The following is a 17816-nucleotide window of genomic DNA, read 5'->3' on the forward strand; positions in this document are numbered from 1 at the left end:
GTACAACCACGTGACCTTCTAGATGATTTGTACTATGGGGATGCATCCACAATAGCACTGCATGTAGAGGAAGTCTCAGTGGAGGATTTAACACTTGAATCTGCTAATGATGCTGATAAGGAAGATGGATGGGACTCTGATTTGGATGATGATGTGATTATCCCCGAGAAAGAGTTAGGAAAGGCACGCCTACTCTTGAGATGAAGGGAGGTTCAAGTAGAGATCCCTTCTTGAAGCCGACCTAAACGTAAATGCTGTAAGAGCCATAAGAGAATCCGTAAACAAGATGAGAGGGAACGATGTGAGAGAATACAAAAAGAAGACGAGGAGTTTAAGAATGAACACTCTCGACCACCACCTCACTTCTCAGGAAAGAATGGATATCTATACTATGTCCAAGCACAAGATAGTATCAAAGACCAAGTAAAACGATCAGATGGATTCCAACCAGGAGAAAAGCTAAAAACTGTTAGCAAAAATCGCAAAAAATGAAGAAACCAAAACCAAAACTCAAGTCTCAAACCGACTCAAAAGAGAGTGTCGGAAGTGCAAAGATAACGGTTGAACAAAAAACTCTGATGCAAGATTACAAAAGAGAGCTCAAAACCGCATGGTCTTCAATTAGTGATGACTCAAGTGGACAAGAACAAGGTCTCAATGTTCCCCCCAACTTCACACAGTACACTCTTTAAGATCGGAAGATTGTACTTCAACAGCCCATGCGACAAAAGCCAAGCATGCCAGGGGTTTCATATGATGGTCCAGAAGATGCAAAAAAATTTGATATCGCTAAGCCAGGAGAAGAGCCTCGCTATGTGTGGATTGCCACAGACTTGTCCTTAGATGAGGAGAAGTTATTAATTCAAACAATAAAGGAGTATCGCGATGTTTTTGCTTGGAGTTATAAAGACCTCAAAGGAGTTGATCCAAGCATATGTCAGTATACAATTCCATTGCGAGAGGATGCAAAGCCTTCCAAGAAACGTCCTTATACTTACAATGAGAATTTTGCACGAAAGATAAAAGAAGAAATAGACAAGCTCTTAGAGGCAAAATTTATCTATGAGATTGAACACACTGAATGGGTCTCCCCTATTGTAGTGGTGCCCAAGAAAAATGGAAAACTTCGAGTATGTGTAAACCTCAAGAAGGTAAATGCAGCTACTGTACGTGATCATCACCCACTTCCAATCATGGATCATGTTTTGGAACGAGTTGCAGGAAAAAAGACATATAGTTTCTTGGATGGATTCTCCGGTTACAATCAAGTGTCAATTGATCCAAAGGATCAACACAAGACAGCCTTTGCAACTGAAGATGGCATCTTTGCCTATCGTGTTATGCCATTTGGTCTAACAAATGCACCTGCAACCTTTCAACAGTTTTAGAGTCATGTATTCAAGGAGTACCTTAGGCTATTTCTTGAGATTTTCATGGATGATTTATGTGTTCACTCACAAGAGCGTGATGATCATATAGAACACCTCAGACTTGTGTTTCAAAAGTATGAAGTTTATTGTATATGCTTGAATCCTGACAAGTGCAAATTCATGGTAAGACAAGGAAAGATTTTGGGCCATATTGTTTCTCGCAATGGTATTTCAACAGATATGGATAAAATTGATGTCATTGTCTCATTACCTCGGCCTATCAACCCTAAAGGGGTACATATATTCATGGGACATTGTGGCTATTATCGTCGATTTATCTACATGTACACTGTCCTAGCCAGACCATTATATGCTCTTTTTGTAAAGTTTAATTGGACTGACGAGTGTGAGGAATCCTTTGAAAAGTTGAAGCAAGCATTAGTGTCTGCACCCACCATCTTACGGGCACCAGATTGGAACCAAATCTTTCATGTCCATATTTATGCTTCAAACTTTGCAATTGGATGTATTTTGGCTCAATCAGGAGAACATAATAAGGATTTCCCAATCTCATATGCTAGTCGACAGTTGAACAATGCTGAGAAGAATTATACCACAATAGAAAGAGAAGGTTTGTCCATGAAATATGCAGTGAAAAAGTTTCGCCATTACCTTTTGGCAAACAAATTTATATTTTTTGTGGACCATCAAGCACTGCTATATTTGGTGAATAAGCCTTGTGCAACTGGAAGGATTGTGAGGTGGTTTGTCATCCTTCTTGAGTTTGATTTTGAAGTGGCAGTCCGAAAACGAACAACTTATCTAAGGACAGATCATTTGTCTCGAATCACCTCTGGAGAAGCTCCTGTGGGTGTGGATGATGATATGTTAGATTCAACACTTTTCCTTGTAGAGACAGCTCCTAAATGGTCTGAGCCCATCTTAGAAATTTTGACAAGTCACGGGCAGATACAACTAGCAGGTCTTAATGTGGACCTATGGCGACCATTCAAGTTAATCTCAAGGAGATTATATCGTCAAGGTAATGATGGAGTGTTGCGGCTTATACCTAACCCTGACCAATATGAGGAGATCTTGGAATGGGCACATGAGGGTATTGGTGGAATCCATGCATCAGCTACTACTTGTGTGCGACGTATAACTCAGGATAGGCAATGGTGGCCTACCATGCATGCGGATGCTGAAAAATTTGTTCGTAACCGTGTTTCATGTCATATTCAACAACCAATTCATAATGTCACATTATTCCAAATTTCAACTACACCAAGTTGGAGTAAGTATATTGTGGACTATCTTTAGCATGGTCATTCTGATCGAACAATTCCTAAATATTGAAAGCGTGCTATTGAAGTTGAAGCGACCAACTATATGCTGATAGAGGGCCAACTCTACAAGAGGGGCCAGGATGGCAACTTGCGCATGTGTGTATGTGAAGCTGACTACTTGAAAATCTTGACTCATGCACATGCAGGTGTTGGGGGTGGACACTTTTCGGGCAATACCACAGCTAAGTTGATTAGGTGGTCTGGGCTTTGGTGGCCAACCTTACAAATGGATGCCAAAGAATATGTAAAATGTTGTGACGATTGTCAAAGGGCCAAACTTCCCATCACAAAGGACAATATGCCATTGCGGCTTATATTAAGCACACGTATTTTTGCCAAATGGGGTATTGATTTTGTCGGTCCCATTAAACCTCGAGCTCGTCACACGCATGCCAGATATATTATAGTCGTAACTGACTATTTGACCAAATGGGTTGAAGCAAAGGCTACAGTCAAAAATGATGCCAGAACCACAGCCAAGTTCTTGTATGAGTATGTGTTTACACGCTATGGCTTACCTATTGAAATCGTTAGTGATCAAGGTGTGCACTTTGTGAATGAGGTCATAGAGTTTTTACTTCAAGAATTTTTGGTAATTCACAAGCGTTCTGCACCATATCATCCCCAGACCAATGGTCAACCTGAGAGTACTAACAAGATTCTCTGCATAGCACTCACAAAGATTGTTGAGGGACATAGGACTGATTGGGAGCAAAAGTTGCACTCAGTTCTTTGGGCATATAGTGATGACCCCTCGATCGAAGCCATTTTTAGCAATTTTTAGGGTTTAAATAGGGTCAATTGTGGTTATTTTAGGTGCATTTCCATGGTATTTGAAAGCATATGTGTGTGGAATGTCATGGTATTTGCATGCATCATGATTGTCGATGTTGTCCATTGGTGTAAGCACATTGCATGGGTATGGTGACGATTAACATTGTATTGTACATAAAGAGGAGGTTGTATGTAAGAGTGAAGAGAGAAGAGAGAGATCGAGGGGGAGAGAACGAGGGTTAGTATGATGAGTTTCGAGCTCAAGCTTTGAGGATGGTTAGGTGGGAACGCAAGTTTGGAGACCTTAATGTGGTTACAAATGAAAAGTTTCAAATAAAAAAATGGAAGGGTGGGTAGTTTTAGCACCCGTTGGTACCCGCCAACTTCTTGAGAGCATATAAAAGAGAGAGAGAGAGAGAGAGCGCTTCTCTCTCTGGCAAACGTGAAGAACACGAGGAGGAGGAGGAGAAAGAGAAAGAAAGAAGAAGAAGAAGAGAGTTCACGAGAATAATGAGTAGAGAGAGAGAAGAAAGAAAGAAAGAGTTTTGAAGTGTGAAAGAGAGAGAGTGAAGAGTGGAGTGAAGTGAAGATTAGCCAAATGTTGAATGCAGTGATGCTGTTGCAGATTGACTGAAACGTGGAAGTGTTGGAAATATCTGTTCTTTTTCATTAAATTCTTGAAAACAATTTACACAAAACCATTTTGACATTAAATTTCTTTATTCAGTTTAGAATGGTGTTGTGTCTCTGTTGGGTCGTAGTAGTTTGTTCTTTTCCATTTGTGTGTCTGTGTGGGTGTGTGTAAATAAAACATTGTAAATTATTTCATACAAAAAGATATCTTTTCGGTGTGTGTTTCTAGGATTTAGGCTGTGTGTGGTTGTTATTTAGGACGCATTCACTGTTTTAGTGGGTATTTAGTGCGTTGGACTAGAGAGTAGGAAGGTCAGTCATTTTTTGGTGCGTTCGCCGGGAGATCACTAGCTAGTTAGTAGCTATGGGATATCTCGGCACATATATTTTGCGTGTGAGAACCAGGGTTTAGGAGTTCCAAAAAAAAAAAAACGGCACGACTCCTAGGTTCAGAAGGACTTAGGAGTGGCCGCGAGGAGTCAAATGAGAGAGGGGCATTGGTAAACACATGTGATTTTTTGAAGAGTCTTGCGAACTGGGTTCCGTAAATAACGAAGAAGAACGACAAGAGTGGGAGGACATATTCATTCCACTTTTATAATAAAATAATCAACTTTTATGCATACCTCTATGCATGAAATCCAATTATGATAAAAGTAACACTTTTACAATAAAATAATCATCTTTTATGCATACATCTATGCATGAAACCCAAATATGATAAAATTAACACTTTTATAATAAAATAATCAACTTTTATGCATACTTTTATGCATGAAATTCAAATATGATAAAAGCCACACTTTTATAATAAAATAATCAACTTTTATGCATACCTCTATACATGAAATCCAAATATGATAAAAGTAACACTTTTATAATCAACTTTTATGCATACCTCTATGCATGAAATCCAATTATCATAAAAGTAACACTTTTATATTGCATACCTCTATGCATGAAATCTAATTATGATAAAAGTAACACTTTTATGTTAAAATAATAATCTATTATGCATACCTCTATGCATGAAAATCAAATATGCATAATATAAAAATCAATTTCTCTATGAATATCTTCAATTAATCTAGGATGATAATTCCTAGAATATGGTAGGAAGTCCTCTTTTCATGCTTTGAATGAAATGATTTTATGCGTAATTTTTTTAAAAAATTTGCCATAGCTCCGCTGCTATGACTGATAAATCTCAATTTTTTCTAAGGGATAAAGCTTATCATTAAGAATTAATTAGAATGATCCCTAATTGGATCAATAATCCATAATGGATTGAATCATTAATATTCATGAAATACATAAACTAAAAGCATAGAAAAAATCCATTAATTTGACCTCAAGTATAGATTAATCTTGGATTAAGGAAAAGCTTTATGAAAAGCTTCATTCGGATTGAGAATGGGTCATGAGTATGACCATTTCTTGAGTGAGAGAGAAATTTCATAAAAACCATTTGAATTAAGCATAAATAGAAATTTATGTAATTCTTAACTATCATTAATCAATTAACTTCAATAGCATTCATCAAATTATGTAACTCTTCACTACCATTCATCAATCAACTTCAATAACATTCAAAAACCATTCTAATTAAGCTTCTCAAGCTTGAGAGGGGTTGAGAAGAGAGAAACATTGAGAAATTATAAAAAATGATCAAAATTCACTAATTACCTTACAATTTGCTTGATTCTTTGTTCACGGTAGAGGCCCCCAACCAATCAATTGGTTAAGTATGTTGATGGAGCCACCAATGGGGATTGAAGAAAGAGGAAAGCTCCAAAAACTAGTGAATTATTGATGAATTCACAGTTCTTGGCTTAGGTGGAGTAGAGTAACGATGCATAAACACTATCTATTTTTCAACAAGGGGTAGGCTTCTATTTATAGGAAAAATTGAGCTCCTAACCAAACAAACTGATTCTAGAATTTTCCAAATCAGTTTGGTCAATTTTTGACCATTTTTAGGTCAGTTAAGCTAACTTTTTGGAACTAGACTTGAATGAGGAGAGAGGAGAGATGAAATATCTCAATTTTTATGAGTTTAAAACTCCTTCAAGCATGTGAAATATGCACCTCCTTTAAAGAACTCCCCTTCCTTACATATGTGTCAAAATGGAATCATTATACCCAAATATCTCATATTTTTAATATTGCTCATAGTTTTTTACTAATAAACCTTGTACATTTTCAACTCTTCATCTTATGTGAAATATGCACCTCCTTTAAAGAACTCCTCTTCCTTACATATGTGTCATAGTTTTTTTTACTAATAAACCTTGTACATTTTCAACTCTTCATCTTATGTGAAATATGCACCTCCTTTAAAGAACTCCCCTTTCTTACATATGTGTCAAAATGGAATCATTATACCCAAAATATCTCATATTTTTAATATTGCTCATAGTTTTTTACTAATAAACCTTGTACATAGTCAACTCTTCATCTTATGTGAGCATTTACTCATTTTTGGGTATCTTCTTTTACAAATTGGATTTATCTCCTCCTTACACATGGATTGATGCTATTGGCCCATAGGAACCTTAATTGGACCATAATCCAAAAATTTCTGAAAATCTAGACCCTTAGGTTAAGGTCCTTTAAACACATTTCCAATTAATTCCAATTGCACATTGGAAAATTCTTTTTAAATTTCTGTTTCAGGGGAATTCATCTTAATTATAAGAGATATTTTTCTATCCAAAAATATTCAAAATCTAAATATTCTCTCTCTAGAATATTTTCTCTCTCTAGGTTAAAATAGTTAGAAACAAGGTCTTTATATTTCTGAAGAGGGATTGATTACAGGGGAAGATACTAGACATCAAAAAGGGGGTGGGGGAGGAATCTTACATTCTACCCCACTTAAAAAACGCGAGATGTCCTCATCTCGCAAACTGGGGTAATTTCGCAAGATGCACGAATATGAGACTTAGAGAAAAAATTTAATCAAGATTAACCACCAAGAAAAGTCTCAAAGAGAGCAAGATAAGAACAAGATTTAAACTTTATTCATTCTTGGAACTTATACAATAAAGATAGAAGAACGCTTTACACTTCCATAAGCCCGTCCATCATATGGTCACAAAAGCAGCACTCACAAGCTGCACAAGTATGAGGTAACTCATCTATGGGAATAATTCTGTTGGTTATTACCGCACCTATCTCAGTGGTATGAGGTGATCTAACAAAAGGACCTCTGAGAGGCAAGCCAAAAACGGGGTAAAGACATATCTTCTCATGAGAAAGAAAACACGCCAGTAAGAAGACCCGCTCAGAAAACCCAAGATGCCTTGATCTCATGACGCAGTAGTATCGGGGACCCAAACCCAAAGCTTCAATAACCATGGCTAAGCGGACATTGTTACGAAAGTGCTGCTGACCCCAGGGTGTTACCCTAGTTATGTCTTGATAGGTCCGCCATTTGGTCTGAGCTACAGAAGTTCCCAAGTGAGGGAAAAGTGAGCGCTCATACTGTTCTATAAAATCCTTCTTCACAGACTCACTTGCGTCTTGAAGGTGAGGAATCATTATGGATAAAACTAATTCTTGTTGCCAAGCCATGAAGGAGATTAAGAAAGAAAGGAGATGGATGGGAGTAAGATTACTGTGAACGACAAGTAAAAGTTACGACTTATAAAGGAAGGAGCTAGCGTAACTTAGAAGCCAACGGTAACTTGCCACTGAAGTTTTACCGTCTTTCCAGGATTTGGGTTTGGCACATTTTTCTATAGAAGGTATTTAGAACTTTGAGATGAGGAGATAAAAGAAGTTCGTAAGCTAAATCACCTACTTTCTTTGGTCCACAATATCTGGGAGATAACTTCTTATACTTCCCAAGAGATAAAGAACTTCTTTTGGGCCGTACTCAAATGAAGACCAAAACCTTGATATCCAAAACATCGATTCTCACTTCTGAACTCATTGTTCTGAATCCTTAAAACAGGTGGGACTCTTGAGAGAAGTATTCAAGGAAAAGGTTCTTCCTTTTTCAAACAGAATCTTTCTTTTATTTTAGAGAGAGAATAATTATAAGATCAGAAGGGAGATTCTTACTCCTGTATACCTCGAAGGCTAGGGGAGAATCTTACATTCTACCCCACTTGAAAAGTGCGAGATGTCCTCATCTCGCAAAAGGTAGAGGACAACTCTTTTTCTTAAGATCGAATTTTTTCCTGGGTTTCTTATATTCTGGTCAACCCAACAGAATACTGGGATAATTATCCCCCCTTAAATGGAACTCATCATTAAATGACAATTCTTTCAAATCATATCATTCATATCTTTAACATGATAATGGTTCATTAGACCGAAAAATTCCCTTCTGAAGATTCCTCCACGGAAATTTCAGTTAAGCAAGTTCTCAATTTGTCATCCCTTAACTCCATCTATAAGATATTTGGTCAGATCAAGGAAGAAACTTGCACTTGGATCATTGGGATCAACGCTTTTTTCTCCATTCAAGAGGCACAGCCGTTGATTCCTATCCATAGAACAATTACTGTCCGGGATTTACTTTATCTATCGTAATAACAAAAGTTGAGTCTCGATTTATGGATCCATCAATCCAGTCTAACCCCATCCGATCCCATGGGTTAGCCAACCGCCCACCAACCATTGTAGTGATGGGATCCAATTTGGAATTTGGTTAGGTTTTGTCCCGGGTACCAAGGAAAAGAGTTCCAAGGCCCCCTAGCCGGAAGTTCATGCAAACATAAAACTAGCCACACCACTTACACACCCAATATGAAATTGTCTTTTTCTTTGCATCAGCTAACTTTAAAACAATCCTTTAATGAAACCATAGTACCACTGATCACAATCTTCCAATTTATCCGGTTGATTCATAATTTCCCATCATTCCTTTATCAGAGTATCTATGGCATCATTGGCAACTAGAACGCTCACCACCTGTCCACACAGGGGCCTTTTCAATAGTTCCAAGCCCATAATACTCGGCAATATAATCACTTATAAAAATCAAGATGGACTCTCGTTGAAGATCAGCAAGATCAACCAACAGATCCATAAAAAGAGCCATGGACTCATCCATTGAAGACCAGCAAGGTCAATCAACCAGATCCATGCCCGGTTTCAGAAAACAACTCTTACTCCTTGTTCCAATATCTTCCTCGATGCACGCGTGGGTATCCTAGGCGACCCAGAGCCCGAGTACCGTATGGTCAGCACCCTCTAGGATCCTTCGCAGAGGTGACCTAGCGCTTCACTCATAGGCCGCTTCCTTGGTCCCTCATCCACCGTACCGGAAGCTCACCATTTTAATCGAACCGAGGCTGGTCAAGACCTCGGTCGACCTTGCTACGCGAGACGTCCTCCATTGACTCTCCGTCAGCAGTTGCAACTTTATCAGTTAGGTCTCCACACGACCTTAATCACAAGACGGTCAAAATGCTTCCCCAGCATTCTTGACATAAAACAGCCATTTACAAACAGTTTACAAATACAATTTTTATATTAACTCTTATTTTTCCACATTATCCCTCATTAATCCACATCACTTATTCCACATTCCATTTATATGTGTACTCATCCAATCACATCATTTTCCATCTCTTCACTTTAGATTCCTTCACATCACATATCTATATTCACATCAATATCCACATCCATACATCCACATCCACATCCACATTCACATCCATACATCCACATCCACATCCACATTCACATCCATACATCCATATCCACATTCATACATCCACATCCACATCCACATTCACATCCATACATCCACATCCACATCCACATTCACATCCATACATCCACATCTACATGCTTACCTCCATTTTCACATCCTCATTTATACATCCACATCCTATATCCACATTCATACATACACATCCACATCCACATCCATACATCCACATCCACATCCACATGCATACATCCACTATCACGTCCTCATTCATACATCCACATCCACATACATACATACATCCCCATGCACATTCCCATTCACATCTATACATCCACATCTACATCCACATACATACATACATCCACATCCACATCCACATTCACATCTATACAGCCACATCTACATCCACATCCACATTCACATCTATACATCCACATCTACATCCACATCCACCTTCCCATTCACATCTATACATCCACATCTACATCCACATACATACATACATCCACATCCACATTCCACATTCACATCTATACAGCCATATACATACATCCATTTCCACATTCCCATTCATATAACCCCATATGCCTTCACATCTAATCTTTTACATCACATCCATTCTCGCCCTATCACAACCCATATACATCTTATCCTATCACATACACTTCTTACCTCATCCCATACACATCTTATCAAATCTTAATTCATCTTATCACCTCATAACTTATTTCATAAGCATCTTATCACCTCTTGTCACATCTTATACACCTCTTATCACATCCTATCACATCTCATATCTATTTATAGAATACAAGAGAATTCTTATATTTGATATAAGATTTCTTTACACATTCATTTATGCATAAATTCTATTTAAGGAGATTAATACTTTCGAAGTAAAAATCAATCTTTTATGCATAAATTCAATTTGGTAGGAATTACACTTTTAGAATAAAAGAATTTCTCTTATGCATCTAAGTTATGCATAAAATCCATTTATGATGAAAATCACACTTTTAGTATAAAAGAATATCTTTTATGCATACCTCTATGCATGAAATCCAAATATAATAAAAGTCACACTTTTAAAATAAAATAATCAACTTTTATGCATACCTTTATGCATGAAATTCAAATATAATAAAAGTCACACTTTTATAATAAAATAATCAACTTTTATGCATACCTCTATGCATGAAATCCAATTATGATAAAAGTAACACTTTTACAATAAAATAATCATCTTTTATGCATACATCTATGCATGAAATCCAAATATGATAAAAGTAACACTTTTATAATAAAATAATCAACTTTTATGCATACTTTTATGCATGAAATTCAAATATGATAAAAGCCACACTTTTATAATAAAATAATCAACTTTTATGCATACCTCTATACATGAAATCCAAATATGATAAAAGTAACACTTTTATAATCAACTTTTATGCATATCTCTATGCATGAAATCCAATTATCATAAAAGTAACACTTTTATAATAAAATAATCAACTCTTATGCATACTTCTATGCATGAAATTCAATTGTGCTAAAAGTAACACTTTTACATTAAAATAATAATCTTTTATGCATACCTCTATGCATGAAATCTAATTATGATAAAAGTAACACTTTTATGTTAAAATAATAATCTATTATGCATACCTCTATGTATGAAAATCAAATATGCATAATATAAAAATCAATTTCTCTATGAATATCTTCAATTAATCTAGGATGATAATTCCTAGAATATGGTAGGAAGTCCTCTTTTCATGCTTTGAATGAAATTATTTTATGCGTGATTTTTATAAAAATTTTACCATAGCTCCGCTCTGCTATGACTGATAAATCTCAATTCTTTCTAAGGGATAAAGCTTATCATTCAGAATTAATTAGAATGATCCCTAATTGGATCAATAATCCATAATGGATTGAATCATTAATATTCATGAAATACATAAATTAAAAGCATAGAAAAAAGTCATTAATTTGATCTCAAGTATAGATTAATCTTGGATTAAGAAAAAGATTTATGAAAAGCTTCATTTGGATTGAGAATGGATCATGATTATGACCATTTCTTGAGTGAGAGAGAGAAATTTCATAAAAACCATTTGAATTAAGCATAAATAGAAATTTATATAATTCTTAACTATCATTAATCAATTAACTTCAATAGCATTCATCAAATTATGTAACTCTTCACTACCATTCATCAATTAACTTCAATAACATTCAAAAACCATTCTAATTAAGCTTCTCAAGCTTGAGAGGGGTTGAGAAGAGAGAAACATTGAGAAATTATAAAAAATGATCAAAATTCACTAATTACCTTACAATTTGCTTGATTCTTTGTTCACGGTAGAGGCCCCCAACCAATCAATTGGTTAAGTATGTTGATGGAGCCACCAATGGGGATTGAAGAAAGAGGGAAGCTCCAAAAACTAGTGAATTATTGATGAATTCACAGTTCTTGGCTTAGGTGGAGTAGGGTAACGATGCATAAACACTATCTATTTTTCAACAAGGGGTAGGCTTCTATTTATAGGAAAAATTGAGCTCCTAGCCAAACAAACTGATTCTAGAATTTTCCAAATCAGTTTGGTCAATTTTTGACCATTTTCAAGTCAGTTAAGCTAAATTTTTGGAACTAGACTTGAATGAGGAGAGAGGAGAGATGAAATATCTCAATTTTTATGAGTTTAAAACTCCTTCAAGCATGTGAAATATGCACCTCCTTTAAAGAACTCCCGTTCCTTACATATGTGTCAAAATATAATCATTATACCCAAATATCTCATATTTTTAATATTGCTCATAGTTTTTTACTAATAAACCTTGTACATTTTCAACTCTTCATCTTATGTGAAATATGCACCTCCTTTAAAGAACTCCTCTTCCTTACATATGTGTCATAGTTTTTTTACTAATAAACCTTGTACATTTTCAACTCTTCATCTTATGTGAAATATGCACCTCCTTTAAAGAACTCCCCTTTCTTACATATGTGTCAAAATGGAATCATTATACCCAAAATATCTCATATTTTTAATATTGCTCATAGTTTTTTACTAATAAACCTTGTACATAGTCAACTCTTCATCTTATGTGAGCATTTACTCATTTTTGGGTATCTTCTTTTACAAATTGGATTTATCTCCTCCTTACACATGGATTGATGCTATTGGCCCATAGGAACCGTAATTGGACCATAATCCAAAATTTTTTGAAAATCTAGACCCTTAGGTCCAATTAATTCCAATTGCACATTGGAAAATTCTTTTTGAATTTTTGTTTCAGGGGAATTCATCTTAATTATAAGAGATATTTTTCTATCCAAAAATATTCAAAATCTAAATATTCTCTCTCTAGAATATTTTCTCTCTCTAGGTTAAAATAGTTAGAAACAAGGTCTTTATATTTCTGAAGAGGGATTGATTACAGGGGAAGATACTAGACATCAAAAAGGGGGTGGGGGAGGAATCTTACATTCTACCCCACTTAAAAAACATGAGATTTCCTCATCTCGTAAACTGGGGTAATTTTACAAGATGCACGAATATGAGACTTAGAGAAAAAATTTAATCAAGATTAACCACCAAGAAAAGTCTCAAAGAGAGCAAGATAAGAACAAGATTTAAACTTTATTCATTCTTGGAACTTATACAATAAAGATAGAAGAACGCTTTACACTTCCATAAGCCCGTCCATCATATGGTCACAAAAGCAGCACTCACAAGCTGCACAAGTATGAGGTAACTCATCTATGGGAATAATTCTGTTGGTTATTGCCGCACCTATCTCAGTGGTATGAGGTGATCTAACAAAAGGACCTCTGAGAGGCAAGCCAAAAAAATGGGGTAAAGACATATCTTCTCATGAGGAAGAAAACACGCCAGTAAGAAGACCCGCTCAGAAAACCCAAGATGCCTTGATCTCATGACGCAGTAGTATCGGGGACCTAAACCCAAAGCTTCAATAACCATGGCTAAGCGGACATTGTTACGAAAGTGTTGCTGACCCCAGGGTGTTATCCTAGTTATGTCTTGATAGGTCCGCCATTTGGTCTGAGCTACAGAAGTTCCCAAGTGAGGGAAAAGTGAGCGCTCATACTGTTCTATAAAATCCTTCTTCACAGACTCACTTGCGTCTTGAAGGTGAGGAATCATTATGGATAAAACTAATTCTTGTTGCCAAGCCATGAAGGAGATTAAGAAAGAAAGGAGATGGATGGGAGTAAGATTACTGTGAATGACAAGTAAAAGTTACGACTTATATAAAGGAAGGAGCTAGCGTAACTTAGAAGCCAATGGTAACTTGCCACTGAAGTTTTACCGTCTTTCCAGGATTTGGGTTTGGCACATTTTTCTATAGAAGGTATTTAGAACTTTGAGATGAGGAGATAAAAGAAGTTCGTAAGCTAAATCACCTACTTTAATTTCTTTGGTCCACAATATCTGGGAGATAACTTCTTATACTTCCCAAGAGATAAAGAACTTCTTTTGGGCCGTTCTCGAATGAAGACCAAAACCTTGATATCCAAAACATCGATTCTCACTTCTGAACTCATTGTTCTGAATCCTTAAAATAGGTGGGACTCTTGAGAAGTATTCAAGGAAAAGGTTCTTCCTTTTTCAAATAGAATCTTTCTTTTATTTTAGAGAGAGAATAATTATAAGATCAGAAAGGGAGATTCTTACTCCTGTATACCTCGAACCCAATTTTTTCCTGGGTTGCTTATATTCTGGTCAACCCAACATAATACTGGGATAATTATCCCCCCTTAAATGGAACTCATCATTAAATGACAATTCATTCAAATCATATCATTCATATCTTTAACATGATAATGGTCCATTAGACCGAAAAATTCCCTTCTGAAGATTCCTCCACGGAAATTTCAGTTAAGCAAGTTCTCAATTTGTCATCCCTTAACTTGATCTACGGGTCAAGTGTTAACAATAGCAATCTGACAGCACAATCCACTAATCTCATAGTGATTTGCTGAAATCATTATTATCATTCCAGTTATGAATATTATCACTGGGACTTGTCCCATTCATCCTCATTGTGGTTTCGCTCAGCTTATTACATTTTAACTAAATTTCAGAAATCATCATTTTTCAATCAGAATCCAAAATCATTTTCATCAGTTCCCAAACAGAATTAAAAATCACATCAATCACATTCGAATTCATCATCTGGATAGCATTAACGCTTACAATTTCAAGTCTTAGATTTACTCGTATATACTGTCAGTAAAGAGCTGCAGTATACTCTCGGTATATACGGGTAGTCATGGCCCTTGGAATTATAAGGTAAATACCATCATATATCTAGGCCTCAATCAAGTCAGGGATTCTATATAATTACGGTATTTCCATCTGAAGACCCAATTACCAAATTACGAATTGCAGTTTGAATATCAAATTGTATGAATTATATCACACAATTATGACCTTTTTGTGCTTCTTGATAAATTTTTGACATATTTGGTTTCTCAGTTGATCTTTATTAGCCAAATGCTTTGATACCAACAGTGGGATCCCTGTTCCCACCGAGCAATGGATTCGGGGTACTAGCAGCGGAAGTAGCACTTCTCGCGCGGGATAGGGGTCCCACACTCGGGGCCTCACCCATGGATATCCGGATAAGAGACTAATCCGTCGGTTGTCGAACCCGGAAAAACTTCCTTTACCGGAAAGCACGGGCGATTCCACCAGGATAACTTTTTACTCTAACGTAGTCAAGATCATTTCTGATCAAACTGATCCAATTGCATCTATAAGATATTTGGTCAGATCAAGGAAGAAACTTGCACTTGGATCATTGGGATCAACGCTTTTTTCCCCATTCAAGAGGCACAGCCGTTGATTCCTATCCATAGAACAATTACTGTCCGGGATTTACTTTATCTATCGTAATAACAAAAGTTGAGTCTCGATTTATGGATCCATCAATCCAGTCTAACCCCATCCGATTCCATGGGTTAGCCAACCGCCCACCAACCACTGTAGTGATGGGATCCAATTTGGAATTTGGTTAGGTTTTGTCCCGGGTACCAAGGAAAAGAGTTCCAAGGCCCCCTAGCCGGAAGTTCATGCAAACATAAAACTAGCCACACCACTTACACACCCAATATGAAATTGTCTTTTTCTTTGCATCAGCTAACTTTAAAACAATCCTTTAATGAAACCATAGTACCACTGATCACAATCTTCCAATTTATCCGGTTGATTCATAATTTCCCATCATTCCTTTATCAGAGTATCTATGGCATCATTGGCAACTAGAACGCTCACCACCTGTCCACACAGGGGCCTTTTCAATAGTTCCAAGCCCATAATACTCGGCAATATAATCACTTATAAAAATCAAGATGGACTCTCGTTGAAGATCAGCAAGATCAACCAACAGATCCATAAAAAGAGCCATGGACTCATCCATTGAAGACCAGCAAGGTCAATCAACCAGATCCATGCCCGGTTTCAGAAAACAACTGTTACTCCTTGTTCCAATATCTTCCTCGACGCACGCGTGGGTATCCTAGGCGACCCAGAGCCCGAGCACGGTATGGTCAGCACCCTCTAGGATCCTTCGCAGAGGTGACCTAGCGCTTCACTCATAGGCCGCTTCCTTGGTCCCTCATCCACCGTACCGGAAGCTCACCATTTTAATCGAACCGAGGTTGGTCAAGACCTCGGTCGACCTTGCTACGCGAGACGTCCTCCATTGACTCTCCGTCAGCAGTTGCAACTTTATCAGTTAGGTCTCCACATGACCTTAATCACAAGACGGTCAAAATGCTTCCCCAGCGTTCTTGACATAAAACAGCCATTTACAAATACAATTTCTATATTAACTCTCATTTTTCCACATTATCCCTCATTAATCCACATTACTTATTCCACATTCCATTTATATGTGTACTCATCCAATCACATCATTTTCCATCTCTTCACTTCAGATTCCTTCACATCACATATCTATATTCACATCCATATCCACATGTATACATCCACATCCACATCCACATTCACATCCATACATCCACATCCACATCCACATTCACATCCATACATCCATATCCACACCCATACATCCACATCCACATCCACATTCACATCCATACATCCACATCCACATCCACATTCACATCCATACATCCACATCTACATGCTTACCTCCATTTTCACATCCTCATTTATACATCCACATCCCATATCCACATTCATACATACACATCCACATCCACATCCATACATCCACATCCACATGCATACATCCACTATCACGTCCTCATTCATACATCCACATCCACATACATACATACATCCCCATCCACATTCCTATTCACATCTATACATCCACATCTACATCCACATACATACATACATCCACATCCACATCCACATTCCACATTCACATCTATACAGCCACATCTACATCCACATCCACATTCACATCTATACATCCACATCTATACATTCACATCTATACATCCACATCTATACATCCACATCTACATCCACATTCACATACATCTACATCCACCTTCCCATTCACATCTATACATCCACATCTACATCCACATACATACATACATCCACATCCACATTCCACATTCACATCTATACAGCCACATACATACATCCATTTCCACATTCCCATTCATATAACCCCATATGCCTTCACATCTAATCTTTTACATCACATCCATTCTCGCCCTATCACAACCCATATACATCTTATCCTATCACATACACTTCTTACCTCATCCCATACACATCTTATCAAATCTTAATTCATCTTATCACCTCATAACTTATTTCATAAGCATCTTATCACCTCTTGTCACATCTTATACACCTCTTATCACATCCTATCACATCTCATATCTATTTATAGAATACAAGAGAATTCTTATATTTGATATAAGATTTCTTTACACATTCATTTATGCATAAATTCTATTTAAGGAGATTAATACTTTCGAAGTAAAAATCAATCTTTTAT

The sequence above is a fragment of the Cibotium barometz genome, chromosome 17 (assembly GCF_041138505.1).
Source record: "Cibotium barometz isolate CiBa-2024 chromosome 17, ASM4113850v1, whole genome shotgun sequence".
Lineage (NCBI taxonomy): Eukaryota > Viridiplantae > Streptophyta > Polypodiopsida > Cyatheales > Cibotiaceae > Cibotium > Cibotium barometz.